Source organism: Protopterus annectens, chromosome 6.part0 (assembly GCF_019279795.1).
Source record: "Protopterus annectens isolate FY-2018-M chromosome 6.part0, PAN1.0, whole genome shotgun sequence".
Classification (NCBI taxonomy): Eukaryota; Metazoa; Chordata; order Ceratodontiformes; family Protopteridae; genus Protopterus; species Protopterus annectens.
Genome location: NC_056737.1, coordinates 277,013,636 through 277,024,866, shown reverse-complemented (window position 1 = coordinate 277,024,866; position 11,231 = coordinate 277,013,636). Strand labels below are relative to the sequence as shown.

Below are 11,231 nucleotides of genomic sequence, written 5' to 3'. Positions count from 1 at the left end.
AGGTGATTTTGAGCTATATCAGTGTTTAGAGCTTTACGTGTGGGGATGCATTAATATGAATGAGGATGAATTTATGGGGTGAGGAGTATGTTAACAGTGTAGAATAGGCATAGAAAGGAAGGATGGTAGGTAAAAAGTACAGATTTAATTGTGTAGGGACATAGAAAGAGATTGAGGGTAGAGGGATATTATTAGTAAACAGATGGAGTGAAGGCTGAGACACATTCTAGAGGAAGAGATGCAAGATAAATATTAAGCTGATTGTAGTAAATGAGAGAAAATTGAAAGGATGAAAGGAAGAGAGAGTTTTGCTCATAAACGACCCAGAGGTACATTTGGAGAGGGGTCCGAGTAGGAGGGTATATAGTGTAAAGCAATATGGAAGGCTACTGGGATGATGCTAAATGTTAGATAGAAGCTGGGAAGAGGTGAATGGAAACAGGAGTATTTCTTTGACAGTAGTAAAATTGTTTGGTAAGGCTAGGCACTGGGGATAAAAGGCATGCAAAAGAATTAAAAAAATGAAAAAGCAAAAGCATTTTCTTATCCTTTTGTCCTTACACTAGCAAACCATAGTAAGCTTCTTTATCTGATAACCTTATGCACATGGCTTGCCAGAGATTTCAGTATTATAAAGTAAGTTAAGAAAATGTATTACTAATGAACTTGCAGGGTCAGACCACCGGAACTGTTTTAAAAACTACAACAAGTCTCATCACCAACTGTTGAACTAATGTAATGGATAACCGTTTAATGTACATAATTTTCTGCTTGTAAAGGCGTTTCAATTTATATAAAGTTCTTCAACTTATATATGCACTTAAATGGACTGTATTTACTTCTAATATGTGCCATTGTATCTACAATGATTTTATGATAAATGTGGCCAAATGTGCTTACTCTGTCCTGAGCATAGCTGAAAAGGTTCCACAGATTACTTCAGTTACTCAGTTTAACAAAGAAATGAATAACTACATAACAATGTTCTTGGAATATCAAATGAAACAGCTAATGTACTAATGCACATAGCTTCAGTTAAACAGCCCATGACTTTCTACCTACTCCATTCTTTCTTCCATAACCTCATAATAGTTTAGTCAAATGCCATTTACAAGCTGTACTCACCACTACTGTTTTATTTTTCCTCCTGAAAAAGATTTGTTTCTGTTTCTGCCAGCAGAACGGCTAGAATCTATTCATTTTGTCTGGCAAGTGCTCTCTTGCAGAAATGTTGCAGTATTTTTACTAAGCAGTTAACAATCTAAAGTTCTGAGAAATAGCGTTAATGTAACCTTTATAAATTGCCTGTGAGTGCCATGTCTGATCAATGATAAACTTACTGTCCCCTGACTGCCTACCCACACTTACCTGTTGGCCCACTTTCCCACCCTTCCTGGAACCACAACCCAAGCAGATAATGCAGATTGTGTGGGCCAGATCCCATGGAGAAATGAAAGGATCAAACGTATGTGTATGTGATGATGTGGCACCCATCACATGACTCTGTGTACCTCAAGTAGAGATGGCACATTCAATATGTCACATGATTTTTGGTGATAGTGTTTTGAATGCACAGATGCCTTGCTGATCTCTAGGAACAGTATGGCTGGAGTGCCCACTAAATGATTGACCTCAAAGATAATATGAGATACAAAGGGTGGTAACCACTAGTGGACAGTAGACCTTTTCCTGGCCATGGCACCTACCTGGGTATGTGGGCGGGGGGGGGGGCACTAGTTTTCTTGTTACCTTTGCAAGTCTGGATGCTAGCAACCCTGCCAGGATTATCACAATTTAAAAGAGAAAGAAGTCTGAAATTAGCCAGGGCAATCTTGAGTTATTCTTGGTCTGGGCAACATGAATAAGTGCTTTGTGCTTGGAGTTGGGCAGAGACCTTGTGACCTCAAAGTCCATTTGCATTTCTAAACATGGTGATACCAAAATATGAGCAAAATTCTATGTAGAGTTCTATCACTTAAATTTCTATAAACATACTTGAAGCAGTCAGTAATATATTACCCATTTTATTATTGATGAAATTAATTTGATCTCCCACCTAAAGGAAAGCTTGGACTGTAAATGGTTTGCAGATCCAGGTGACTAATGGGAAATTATTTACTTCATTCATTCCCTGAATAATCACAGAGCACCTGTTAGCAATGCATTTCTAAAGGTAACTTAGCTATTGTTATGATTACAGCCGTCACAATGCTGAACAGCTAGGTGTCTGCATACCCTACATGACACTCAAAAACATTGCATTAATTATACATTTGTAATTCAACAAACTGTTGCTAGTATAACTATTACATCTTCTACAATCTATATAGAATATGGGGATGGGGGCCTCTTGTAGCAATTCTCTCAAAGAAATAGATTTTGTGACAAATAGTTCTTTGCTTGTTAAAAATGATTGTACTGCAATAATCTAAAATGTTTTTGGCACCATTATTACTTTATCATATACTTGCCTCTGGATAGCTCAAACAGTGAAATAATCAAATCAACTGCTTTTCTGATTATGAAAGACAATCCCAGCAACACTACTGAAGGAATCAGATTTGCCCCGCAGTGAGCAAAGCTGATCATTTCAGTTCACTAAAATGTATGTCTGCTTCTTCTTGTTTTTATAATATGGGCCTCACATAAATTTCCTGTTAACCCACAAGGGTCAAAAACATTTTTAACTTATACTTATCAGTTCTGCAATGTGTATTATAACTTATAAAGCTCTAACTTTCAGTGACAATAATGCATTTCTGAAAAAATTACTTGGTCATGCCCACCAACTAAATGTTCTCACTCTCCTAGCAATGGTTCATCATATCCTCTTAGAATTAATTTCCATCAGCCAAGAATCACTTACTTGAATGGAAATTTGTAGTAATTTTGGAAAAAAATTCATAACATGGTTATTAATATACCTACACAAGTTAGGTCTTGTGCTGCAGAAGATGAATAGGAGTTTTGTGTTAAAACTGGATAGCCATTACAAGGCAAGAATAGCTTCTTCCAGTATAAAAGCACTCCAAGGAAAAACAAGTTGTTACCTCCTGCCTTTATGAATAATGGTAGAAAAGTCAATAGAAGCATTCAACAGCTGTTAGTAGATGAGTGTATATAGAAGTTTTTCCTAAAAGACATTCCCAGACCCCTAGAATAGTAGTCTCAAATAATGACAGTCAGGGTTCACGCATGTCTTAAACATTCTATAATAAATCTCTGTTAAGAAAGTGTCTCCATAATTAATAAGCAATTAATGAAATTTAGCTTTAAATTACCTACCATTCTATTTTCCTGTCTTTTTCAGTGTGTCTTATGAAAAGCTGAGATGCCAAGTGACTAGAAAAACATAGTCTTTGAGCATATCTACTCCACAAATGCTACTTCAATCGCTCCAGTGGCACAGGCTAAGCTATTGGGAATAACCATAGACTCCCACCTAAAATTTGATAGTCATCTCAACTTAACTATTAAAAAAGTACATGCCAAACTGGGATCACTCTACCTTATCAAACCATTTCTTACTAACAACACAAGATCAGCCATTGCTCGCTCCCAAATTCTATCCACCCTACTCTATACATCTCCTATTCTGACTAATCTCAACAAAACTGAACTAAGCAAAATGGAAGCCTGCTATAACAGAATTGCCCGCTTTGCTGCAAATTGCTCATATAGAACTCATCACTGTACTGCTTTGAGACAGCTCCACTGGCTTGAACTGCCCAATCTCCTAACCTACAATCAACTCTGCCTCTGTCAGTCTATCCATTACCTCCCCAATAAGTGTCCTGCCCTCAAAAACCTAGTACAACATCACTCAGCCAAAAGGCCTCTTAGATCATCAAGCAAACTACTACTAGAAGTCACCAACAGCTACAGTAGCTTTGGAGACACACTATATAGTAGTTCAGTGGCTAAAAAATGGAACTCTGTCCCTACTAGCATACAAAACACATCGTCCAAAGCCTCCTTTAAAAACCTCATTAGGCAACATCTCAAACAAAGTTGGCAGTGCCATGATTGCTCCCCTGGCTAGTGAAAGCGGATAAGGTACACATACTAAACCTAGAGTACTTGATAATAGTTTTCACTCTTACTCACAAACAGTGGCTAATCTACAATGTATGTACCGTACCTGTGTCCTATGTATGTATTCTACCTATGTTCCAAATTTCAGCTGTACACCACAATTCTATTAATTACCTTTATTTTTAAATTAATATTTTCTTGTTTGTTCACTCCACTGTAAATGTTGATGTGCTGCATACCACTGTAAAAACATGTCTATTGTAATTTGTGTGTATACTGATCATGTCTAAATATCTAAATGTATCTGTAATTTTTCTCTGTGGAGCTTTTCTCCCCAGGCCTCTGCTGAAAAAGGGTCTCTTCAGCTCAGTCAGACATCCCAGTTAACAAATGTAAACTAAAAATAAAAATAATATATAAATAAAAATATTTCTAAGGAAGATCCTAAAAAAATGATTAGAAAGTATCAACAAATCAGATGACTTTCCAAAAATGGAAAAATCATGAAGCATGCAGGTTTGAACACACTGCTTGATGTGCTCCATAATTCATTTACACATTATCAATTCATGTTGATTTTTATCCCAAAAATGTACAGGTGTTACATTTGGAAAATGACTTTACTCTATCCTTACTCATGGGCTAACCGCTAACCTTAATCCTAACTACACCCCTAGACTTTACCCTAAACAAAACCATATTCCCAACCCATAAACTATTTGGAGGGGATATTTTCAGCACTGATCCTTCAGGTTGCTTTCATTTGTGATTACATGCTATTTGATATTGGTTTATTGGTATCTGTCGCTCATGTTTTTTTTTCATTAACGTAGGGTCAGACACTCTTACTAATCTTCTGTATTGTTTACGTCTTATTCCTCAACTTGTTTCTTCAATATCTCATCTGAAGTTTTTTATATCCTGCAATAAAAATCAAGCATTCATTTCTAACAAATTTTATGAGGCCTGAACTCTGGTGAGCAAAATTTGGTGATTACTAAATGGCATTTTTTTTTGGCTTTGTGCGCTTCTTAGCCAAAAAAGCATGCTTATATTGGGTATTCTATTTTCATTGTTGATTTCTATGTTGACTCTGGAATGTGATTTGTATACTTCAATAAAGATAATTTTTGAAAGTAAGTGAGGACATAAGTCCCAGTACCAAGCCGTATCTCAGCCTTTTCATATGACACACTGAAAAGGGCAGCAAGATGGGATGGTAATTCAGAGGTAAATTTCTTTAGTTCCTTATTGCTTACAGTGACTCTTTATTAACAGCAATCAAATAACAGGAAACCTATAGTGATACTTTATGATGTTTTCTTAGGTTACTGCTTCCATTTAGTTCCTATAGGCAGGTTGTTGATGATGTCATCACTATCCTTCCAGGTATCTTGCTTCTGCCACAGGTATGAAATATATCTGCATACATGCTTTTGGCATCAGTCAATTAACAATGAGAGAAACATGGTGTGCACAGGAAATCATTGACCCACAGAGAAGAAGAAGAAGAACGGTGTGTAAAAGAGAGGGATACAGAGACAATTTCCATCCAGAATAACACAAGGAATCAATTGGTGCATGTGTATCAACCTACAAACTAAAACAGTCAACGGTCATTGCTGAAGTGTTAATGGATATTGCAGCAATGCTGCAGTATCAGTTGTCACTGGCACACTAATACACTGGAGTAGACTGATACAATTCAGTGATTTAAATATTTATGAGATTATCTGTTTAACAAAAAAAAAAATCATTAAATAATTGAGAAATCCTTCTCTTGCAAAACGGTTTAATTATTTTACCCAGTGCAAGACCAGAATTGTTTGATAGAATTATAGAACTGAAACCATATACTAGGAAACTGAAATTCAAGTTTTTTTTAAATGAAAGGGAGGTTGTAGAAAGGACTACTGTTAAAAAAAAAGAGTACCTTAACTGTACTGTTACAGCCAGCACTGATAGTGTATGTAGCACTGTTGTCTTACATGGGAAAAAGGCATAACTAACTGCTAGTCTGTGCAGTCAGACATTTCTGCAATCTGAGCAACAAAGAATCTATGGAGATAAAGGGCTGAGAAATAAAATATATATATATATATATATATATATTGTAATTAAAAAGCAGATATCTCCGACAACCATGGCTAGAAGGATAGCAAAATACTTTAATTAAAAATAACGCAAAACAAGACATGGTAAGCATTTTCACTACAAAAGTAGCTTCTTCAGACCATAAAAGCTCAGTAATAACCACCCCATTCATAAAAAGAATTGGCCAGTCAATACCCAAATATCAGTTACATGGTCTTAAAATCAGTCAATTGGACATACTAAAAAATTCTTTCAATGAAGCAAGTTACTAGTCTTAAGCACAGGTTTTAAAGAGATATAATTTAAACCTGGGCTTCTGTTCGCTCACAAAGACAATATCCAGTGCAGTTCTTTCTCTCAGTCAAGTTACATATATCCCCACCTCGTAAACTTTCAGAAGCAATTTCTAAAACAGCAAACTTAAAACTATGATGTGACCCATATTCAGAAACATGTTCAGCCAGAGCATTAGTCAACTTCTTATTCCTAATGTCACCATTATGCTCTAAAATTCTTTCCCTCAATGTATGATTTGTTTTCCCAACATAGAATGATTTACAACTTATGCACATTGCATAATAAACAACATTTCTACATTTACACTCTACATAAAAGCAAAATTTGATCTGATTAGCTGTAACATGGTGATTAATTAAAGTAGTGGACCAGATATGAGTACACACACTACAAGCTCTACATTGGAAAGGGAGGAGACATGTTTATAACAGAGTTCTTGTTTGAATGACTTATTATTCCTAAAAGCAAACTTTGATGCTGAACCTATTATCGTATACAAATCCCTATGCATAGTCAGAATCTCCCAGTTCCTCTTAATAGCATCACAAACCACTTTAATATCACTGGAATAAGTCAGGACTATCCTGGGACAATCTGTTCCAACGGGAGTAGACGGTGCAGTACTGTTAGATGTAACATCAGAAAAAAAATATTTAGCAGTACTAGCTCTAAGGGACAGCACATATTCAACACTATTATCTATCTCTCTACATGAATAACTTCTGGATATAAACTGCGCTGAAGTATCCGCAAGTACTATCAACGCAGACTCATCATTATAATGTAAATGCATAGTCCTGAGTAATTGTCCCTTAATTACATTCTTATGAACAAGTGCCGGATACATACTGGTTCTGTGCAATAAAATATTGCATTTACATGGTTTTATGTAAATCTTGGTCTCTGCTTGACCACAAGCATCCAAATTCACAGAAACATTTAAAAAGTCAATACTCTTATTAGACCACTTAATGCTGAATCTCAAAAAGCTAGTGGTCTGATGTAAATAGGCAACAAATTCATGCAAGGCATCAATGTTCCCATTCCATATAAAAAATATGTCATCTACAAAACATTTATAATAATTCAGATGTTCAATAAAAGGGTTATTTTTGTAAACATGTTCATGTTCCCACTGGACTAGGACTGTTTGCATAAGAATTAGCACAGACTGTGCCCATGGCTACACCAATACGCTGTAAGTAAAAATTACCTTAAAAAATAAAAACATTGTTCTCCAGGATAATTTCAAGTAACATGGAGGCAATACTAATCTTATTTGTAAAATTATTCAGTCTATGTAGAAAACATCTCACATTCTTCACTCCTACATCATTCTGTATAACTGTGAAGAGTGAATTAATGTCCATAGTGACCAAAATCAAACCGCATCTGTGTGTCTAACTTCTATACCATATGAACAGCTCCTGCAAAATATTCTTAGTATCATAGAGGACGCTAGGAACCTCATCCAGAAATGGATGTAAAGTTTTCTCAACATAAGTAAAGAGAACTGATGTTCTGTTAAATTTTACACGTCTCCCTTGTTTTGTTTCCTCCAATACATCCTTCATTCTTCAAAACTGTTGTTCTATTAACTTTTACATGTCTCCCGTGGGTCATTACCCCGATACATCCTTCATGCTTCAAAACTGATGTCCTGTTAACTTTTACATGTCTCCTTGACATCTAGTTTTCCCCCTCATCGTATATGCCTTTTGTGTGGTAAAGTTGTCATCCTATTAACTTTTACATGTATCTGTGGTATGTAGTGTTCTCCCCTTCCCCAATATTGTAGAATTTGTTCTGTATTCTAAGGAAGTTTAGATGTGCTGCACACACAAAACCTCCCCCTCACCTGATCACAAGTCATTGACACACTCATACTGTCATTCATCTATACACACACACACAGACAGAAAGATACACACACACACACACAAACACACAGACACATACTTACCCCACCTATCCCCAATAGAGCAACCATCTAGTCAGACACACTTGCCTCAGTCTAAGTGACCACTTTCTTAGTCTGCAGGTTGAGGACAGATCTTTTAGAAACTGGCCTCTAGTGTAAGCATGTTTACACTCAGGCCTTACACTGAAGTAGGTCACCTACACTGAAAGCAGCTCATTTGGAATCTGGCCCCTAGTATAAGCCTATTTATACATAGGCCTTACAGTGAAGTAGGTCACCAACACTGAAAGCAGGTATTCTCACTGACTCTCACACAGACACACAGACAGACAGACACACACACGCACGCACGCACACACACACACACACACACACACACACACACACACACACACACACCACACACACACACACACACACACACACACACACACACACACACTCACACACTCACCTGAGACTACTCATCCATCTGCATACACTCGTACAAAACCAATTAAAAGGGATTACATTCTGTTTACCATTTGTGAGGACTGAATTGGATGTAAAATATCACATGATCTTATGACTCATTATTTTATTATTTTCTTGACTTCTGCACAATATATTGTGGTGAGGTCTTGATGTTAAATACATCTATATGATGACAAAGCATACCGTTATCAAAGTTTTTATTGTTATCATGAGCAGTCATTTCTTTTGATACAAGAATATCACTGGCCACTTTATACTTCATTTTGTTGTATTGTTGAGAGCAATTTCAATACATTTTCCCTACTCAATCTACTGACATCAATATGCTTTCCCCATTTTTTCAATTATGCCCAAGAAAAGAAGACTATATAATAATCATCCCATAAGTGGTGCTAATCTCCCTGGAAGTGGATAAATCCTGCATAATCTGTGGTTAAATTAAGAATTGTGGAGATTTTGTGATCTTTGAGTTAAGTGTATGTATCTATATCGTGGTATGGGTGGCACAGAGCCCCCCACATGTTGGGTCCAGGGGGACTTTTATTTTGCATGCACTGAGGTTAGTTCTTGGAGCATGCTCAGTAGCCTGTTGACATTTTGTTATCTATGTTTCAGACATCAATATTTTGTGCATTCAATGTAGAACACTACATCCCTATATTATACATACCCTCCTAGATACTTTCGCCTGCATGCATGCATCACATAAATATGGATGCCTGCACGCAGACACATGTACACATATATTTTTGTTAGTGTTACTTTCTGAAACTTGCTGCTAATATTTTTATAGAAACAGTTTCAAGCTGTTGCAGTTGTATGTGCAACACATCTTGGTGCAGTGGTAATTGTAGTTTACTACCACTAAAAAAAACTCAGCTTTCCCATTAAACAGTCCTATTATAGGGATCATTTAATTTAGCAATGGTGTATAATTTAATGTAATGCTATTGGCCTTTTGTCCATCTCCTGATCACTCATTAAGACTGGAACTACTTTATTAAATCAAGTACACTGTTAATAAATCAACAACAAATAATTTTCCCTCATGCATGAATCAAGATGCTTACATTCAAATTTAAGTTCATGAAATTAAACTCTCCAGTCATAATTATATGAAAAGAATAAAGATGGTGACTAAAAATATAATAAACTGTCTAGGTCTGAACTGTTTGACTTGTATTGCCTACAATAACTAATATAATATGAATTCATAATTGTGTAGTCATCAATTGCCAACCAGCTTCTATAAATACAGCCATCGACTCTACCACAGTTTTGTTTCTGCACAACATCACAGATGTGTGAACCAACTGGAAGTGAACAGAATGCAAAGTTCATTTTGAATGCTTACTGCTACAGAATATGTGTATCTGATTTCCTTGTTTGCCCATATTCATTTCCTTACCTTCAACCTTCTTTCTAGCCTTCTGTCTTCTCTCCCTTACCCTCTTTCCTTTATTTGCTTTACATTCTCGTTTCCTTACTTGCACCAAAATTTCCTTGTATCCCTTGTTCCCTTACTTTACCTTAACCCCCTTACCTAGGTCCACATCTTAATTAAAGTATCCATTTTTTTTGTTGCTCCCCATTCCTATTTCATGGCCTACCCACTTTCGTCTTACAGTAATTCTTATATACTTACTCTCCTCTGCCTTCCTAGTTGTTTATTCTTGTTACTTTGCTCGTGTTCATATTCCTTACTCTCTGTTTTAGTTCACTTACAATCAGCCCTTTTCTTTCCTCTGATATTTTCATCTTTATAGTTACCTTTTATTTCTTGCTTCCTGGCATTGTTCCATTAGCCACACTTTTCTTCCTTGCTCTTCCATCCTTATTTATTTACCCTCACTCCTCTGCCTTGCTCTTCCATCCTTATTTATTTACCCTCACTCTTCTTCCTTGCTCTTCCATCCTTATTTATTTACCCTCACTCCTCTTCCTTGCTCTTCCATCCTTATTTATTTACCCTCACTCCTCTGCCTTGCTCTTCCATCCTTATTTATTTACCCTCACTCTTCTTCCTTGCTCTTCCATCCTTATTTATTTACCCTCACTCCTCTTCCTTGCTCTTCCATCCTTATTTATTTACTCTCACTCTTCTTCCTTGCTGTTCCATCCTTATTTATTTACCCTCACTCCTCTTACTTGCTCTTCCATCCTTATTTATTTACCCTCACCCCTCTTCCTTGCTCCCTGTCCTAACTAACATATGGCCTCCCTTTTCCATGCTGCCAGTCATTGTGATCACATGCCCCTGTCATTGTTCCTTTATCCTTATCAATTCCTTTTCCCCATGTCTTTGTCCCTTAGTGTCATACACTTTTCCTTATCTTTCATCCTTGTTACTCGATTCTCACCTTTTCTTTCTTCTCTTGTCATTTTTCCTTTATCCTCACCTATGTCCTTG

The 11,231-nt window shown here is 36.5% G+C and overlaps 1 protein-coding gene across 2 annotated transcripts in view; it reads left to right on the top strand.

Moving 5' to 3' along the window:
- TSHR (thyroid stimulating hormone receptor) overlaps window positions 1–11,231 on the top strand; it is a 1,235,241-nt gene that overhangs the window by 565,031 nt on the left and 658,979 nt on the right. The window lies entirely within an intron of this gene.